We start from the raw sequence: 5,683 nt of genomic DNA, 5'->3' as shown, positions 1-5,683 counted from the left end.
TAGAACATACTGTACATTTTCTCTCAATACCATGATTATTTTGTGCTGGCAGGGCATTAAGCAGTTCTCAGCTATTGGGTTGTAGGTCTGTTCTGATTATTGTTGTAGACAAATAATAAAACGCAGATAACCATAATCATTCATTGTTGAGACCAAAATAAATGCTTTTGTTTTTGCCATCAAAGATGTGTGCAATCCAACTCCAAATCCAGCAGTATTTTGGCACAAATTCATACACTAGACAGAATGACAATCCAAAAATGGAGTGTCTGCATGACATAATCCTCAAAAACCATGAACAAACTACTAAACTTGAGGCAAATATGACCCACACCATGCTAAATACGGGTTCACAGGGTTTGTGTTGCTTTTTATGGTGAAATACTGGCTTGTTGAGGGCATCATACTTCAGAAATCAAATCAGCATTTGTCATGTTAATAATATAACATATTTTTGGGCCTCAGCATTTCTTGGAAATGTTACTACATTGTAATGTTTGAATTTGAGGAAATTTTTACTTACTTTTTGTACTACAGTATAAACAATTTGGGTATCATGTCGGGTCACCACTTAATTTCCAATATAAAAGCTGGGTCCTATTGAGAACCACTGACTTAATACCATAACACATTCATCTCATTAGTATTTTTTATATCTGCATTATGAGGATATTTACAGTTCACTACCGTTCAAATGTTTTGGATCAGGGTTTTTTTCTCCAGCATTTTATATTGATTTCTGAAAGATACTGATGCTGAAAATTCAGCTTTAACAGCATGATGATTCATTCCATATAAAACAGCTAATTTTAATTCTAATAATATTGCTATTTCTACTGTATTTTGTTCAAATAAATGCAGCTTTGGTGAGATTAAGAAACTATTTTTAAAAAACAGTTTTAAGAAAATCGTACTGACCCCAAACTTCTGGACGTTAATGTGTATCTGGTACATCTGTGTGTATGTGCAACAGGAGGACAAACCAATGTATCAATGTAGGCAACCAGAACATCAATAAATGAATGCAAATGGAGAGAAAGCCCTGGGAAAGATTATGCACACGCAATGGCATCTGTCCAAAAGCGTCCAAAAGCCCCAAATCATAACAAATCATTATAATTACACCCATCATAATTGGTTAACATACAGTAGCTGTGTCTTTAGCCAGAGCTGGATTTGAGTTGCGGGTAACACTCTTAAAAATAAAAGTTCTTTATTGGCATGGAAGGGTCAATAAAGAACCTTATACATCCTTGGAACTTCTTTATTGTGAAATAATGTTCTTCAGAATATGAATATTTTAATACTGAGGGGGAAATTGTTATTTTATGAACTGTTCCCTGAAAGGTTTTTTGGAGAAACCAAAATGGTTCTTCTACAGCAAGAAGTCATTATTTTTAAGTGTAGAACCTTTCCATTCCATAAAGTTTCTTTATAGTAAATAAGTTTATTTAGATTTTTTTAAATGTTCTTCACACTAAGAAAAAATAATTTAGATAATTAAGAACTGTTCCTTTTGAGGAACCAAAATTGTTTCTTTAAATGGCATTGCTACCAAAACCTCCTTTTGGAAGCTTTATTATTAAGAGTGTAACTGGATCGTTTTGCTGAAAATGTGATGCTTTCATGTGCAAAACTGACCAGCGAGGCTGTGTACTAAATGGTTTTAGTGCATTGCTATGGTCTTCTGGGTATTGCCCCATGTTATAAAGGCCAACGTGCACGTCTCCATGATATTTTGATCTCTAGATTAAATGCTTAGGTCTTTTCTTCAGTATCTGAGGTATTCTTTTGCCTGTTTGATCACCTGCCAGACAGAAATCATAAGTCAGATAACATAGAAAAGTAACAGCACGTCTCTCCTCAACAAGCCGCGTGGTTTGTGGTATCTCATGTTCAACGTACAAGCGCTGCAGATGAAACACAAATGGATGAGTCACACACTAAAGCAGCTCTTAATTCTGAGCCATAGCGATAGTTGTGTTTGCCTGTGTAGACTCCACTGAGAAAAGATGTAAAACACACCACTGAATTGTGTGCCATCATGTGTCCTTAGTGAGAAATGGCCACCCTTAAAGTCTTACGTTATCAGATCCTCTTAGAGAGAACTGCCAAGAACACACAATCTATCAGTGCCACTGGGTTGGTCTGAGTGTGGGGGTTTCTGGGCAATTTACTTAGTAACATTTCACATCCTCTTGAAGAGCAAGCCAAATATACAGCGATCTCAGATTAGGAGAATGGCTCTAACCTGATTTATTGATTTTTTTTTTTTTTTTTTTTTTTTTTTTACTTTTTCAAATCCTTTAGTCAGAGGTATAAAAAAAGAAAGAAAAAAAAAACGAAAAAACACTTAAAAGTACGACTCTGTTGTTTAATCATGCCTCTCAGTCTAAAGCATTATGAGGTGTCTTCATACCTCTCACGAAATGATTGGACTCTTTTATGGTCTGATTAAAATGATATTTCCCATAGTTATCTGAGGCTTTTCGATATGCTCAACGTGACTGAACATTTCTGTTACCCATTCAATTCTCAGAATGCACAATGACCTTGGGTATCTAAAGCAAAACTAGACTGATGTTGAAAACACAAATGATGCAATTTGCTTCTCTACGAGACCTTTATTAGCTGAACATGTTCAAGGCTCTGTGCCATTATGATTGAACTGAAGTAGACAGATGCTAAAGGTGCCAATACTGATTTGCATTTAGAGCTTATGTGTGAAAAGGGTCAAGGACAAATTGCCCCATTTTTCTCTCGCAAGCAACCCTCACATTTTATTAATTTAAGGACTTGTCTGTTGTGTGAAAATAAGAATTTTCAAAGCATTGTTGTTCTACATGTTCTTATTAGAAACAGGAAAATGCTGTTACATAGAACATAGAAATGTGATGTTACATGCTGTCCCTATCTTTGTAAATCTAGAAATCCAACAGCGTCAGAAAGCTCCATTCGTTGTTGTTTTCAACTTGAATGTATGTATTTTTCTGTTTCCATGCCATCCTTTATTTATTTGTATTTTTTTCCATTCTGACTCACATTTAAAAAATGAAAAATCACATAAACGAAAAGCAAATCATAAAGGAATAGTTCACACAAAAATGACAATCCTCAAAAAAAAAGAAAAAATCCTCAAGCAATCTAATATGAAGATAAGTTTTTTTGTTTTGTTTTGTTTTTCTTGGATGGCCTAAGGGTGAGACATTTTTTAGAAATTATATTTTTGGTGAACTATTCTTTTAAAACCTGGAGTAACTCTTCAGTATGTCCAGTCCCAATTTCTTGTTAGCAAGTCAGAGGAAATAAAATGTAATCATCAGGTCCTCTTATTTCCAGGTCATTAATGCAAGTAAATTACATTGACCTTAAGTTTATGTTAATTGTCCTGGTCAGCTTTTCAATTAAACTTTCCACTCAATTTGTCATTCTAATAATACATTATGCATTGAAATACATTTACCAAATTAAATTGAAAAATGTAAAACAGGAGCATTTCTAGCGACAGATTTTGGACCCCAATAACAAGTAAACCATTACTGTCTCAGTGTTGATCTATATGAACATTGACCCAGGAGACAATTGGGGTGGTTAGAGGTTAACTGAACTGACTGAATCTGTGCTTGTGTATGCTCTGTGTATAAAGGACAAACTAGTCCTCCCTGAACTTTAATACCAGACACATCATGCATGAGTGCAAGAAAAACAATCACCCCTGAATTTGAACTCATCATCCATATCATGTATGCAACACTCACAATGACTGGAGGGACATTTGAGAGCAAGTTCAAGGAATGTTTCCAGGATCAAAACAAGTAAAGCTCAACTGACAACCTCTGTGGCATGATCTCATCCAAAGGGAGACACTGACATACCCTCTAATCACTAGGCCATGAGTTCCCCTTCCCATGCACTTTGTGCTTGCTTTTACTACCTGAGGGTTTGAAGTGGAAATGATTTTCAGCATGTCACAGATGTTGTCTATCTAGCTTTGCTTATAGTGAACCTGAAACATTTCTTCATTAAGATTCCATTATGGCAGTACATCAAGCACACTGTGACAGACTCAGCTTTTGTATCTTCATTCTCTGTGATCACAGTCCACACCTGGCTGTTGCGTGCAAAACACATTTCATACAAATATCAGCCAAATAAAAAAAAAAGACAATGTTTGTCATCCTCACATGTACAGACTTCTGAAATCCTGGATGAGAGATTAAAGATGTTGATATTTGTATTTTATCTGTATCCTCAGTATGTGGCTCCCTTTCTTTAGAAAAATAAAATAAATACTTTCATAAAATCATGCTGAAAGACTGTCATTTGTCAATGTAGGGTTCAGGGGTTAAAGATATGAGCAGGTGACAAAGGTTTTAGGTTCAAATCCTTTGAGATTTGATTGTGTTTAAAGAGTGCAATATAACATGTGTTCATGTTTCGCGTGTAAAAAAAACACAGTATTTTTCACACAATTCACCTATCTGTATACCGTTGTTTTCACTGTCATAAAAACGGGCTGATGACTTCCTTGTTCTATAAAGTCCCTCCTTCAGAAATACGTAACGAGTTCTGATTGGGCCAGCGGTTCCTGTGTTGTGACTCGACAGCAGCTGAGCGCATGCGGCCCTCCTGGAAACGTGATTGGACTAGAACACAGGTGCTGGACATGTACTTATAATCACAGGAGCGTTTTTATTGAAGAGATGAGCATGAGCAAAAAACGCATTTGTTTTTTTGCACAGCCCTAACATCTAGTTAACAAAGCTAAACAGCGTTGCCCTTTGTGTAATAAGTTACAGAAACTGTTAAACTCATCAACTTAAATAATAAAATACACTTACCGGCTGTGGTCCATGAACAACACCTTCTCCAGACAAAGAGGGAACTGCTCCATCTTTCAAGAATAATCTTTGTGTGAATCCGGCATTAAACTGATTGAGATTGAGGAAGCTGTCCTCAGCAAAATGTGCTGCACATAGTTTAACATGTGGATTATAATTTTCCGGAACCAAGTTAAACATAAATTGTAACCATTAATCTCCAAGTACAGCATGTGCTAAATGCTAAATGACTACTTACAATAAGATTAAAGATTAAGACACGGTCCCTGAAAGGCTTTATTAATATGTAGGCATATTATAAAAGTTTAATTAGAATGACTGGCATCCGTCAGTCCTTTTCTGTATTTCATAATAGCATGGGACAGAAACAATTGTTTCTCTATGCTTGAGATCTCTGTCTGCTGTGTTCACCGTTTCTCCTCTGATGCTGAGGCTGGAGTCACGGGTGCAATGGTGTGTGAATAATGGATTCCCAAGCTGTCGTTGTCACTGGCTCGAATCCTTAAGAGAGGACACTAATGCGCTTTTAATTATGAGTGTTATTATAGAGACATGAGTGAGTGACACAGCTGCAGTCATCATACCAACATCTTCCTCTTAATCTGCAGGGCTTGCTGTTTAGTTTCTTACTGGTATTAGCAGTAATGAAGTCATGCATTGCACTGATTTCTGCTGCGTGTGAATGTTCTAAAGCAGTGGTTCCCAACCTTTTTCAACTCGCGGCCCACACAACCAAACACATATGTTTGCGCGGCCCACTTCAAAAAAATTAACTGACCCCGCTATTGTTGGGTTAATAACTTAGTACTCAGAAGCTAGATTTTAAACTATATTTATTGAAT

The sequence above is a fragment of the Carassius gibelio genome, chromosome A8 (genome assembly GCF_023724105.1).
Source record: "Carassius gibelio isolate Cgi1373 ecotype wild population from Czech Republic chromosome A8, carGib1.2-hapl.c, whole genome shotgun sequence".
In the NCBI taxonomy this organism is placed as follows: domain Eukaryota; kingdom Metazoa; phylum Chordata; class Actinopteri; order Cypriniformes; family Cyprinidae; genus Carassius; species Carassius gibelio.
This window is presented reverse-complemented; position numbering follows the sequence as displayed.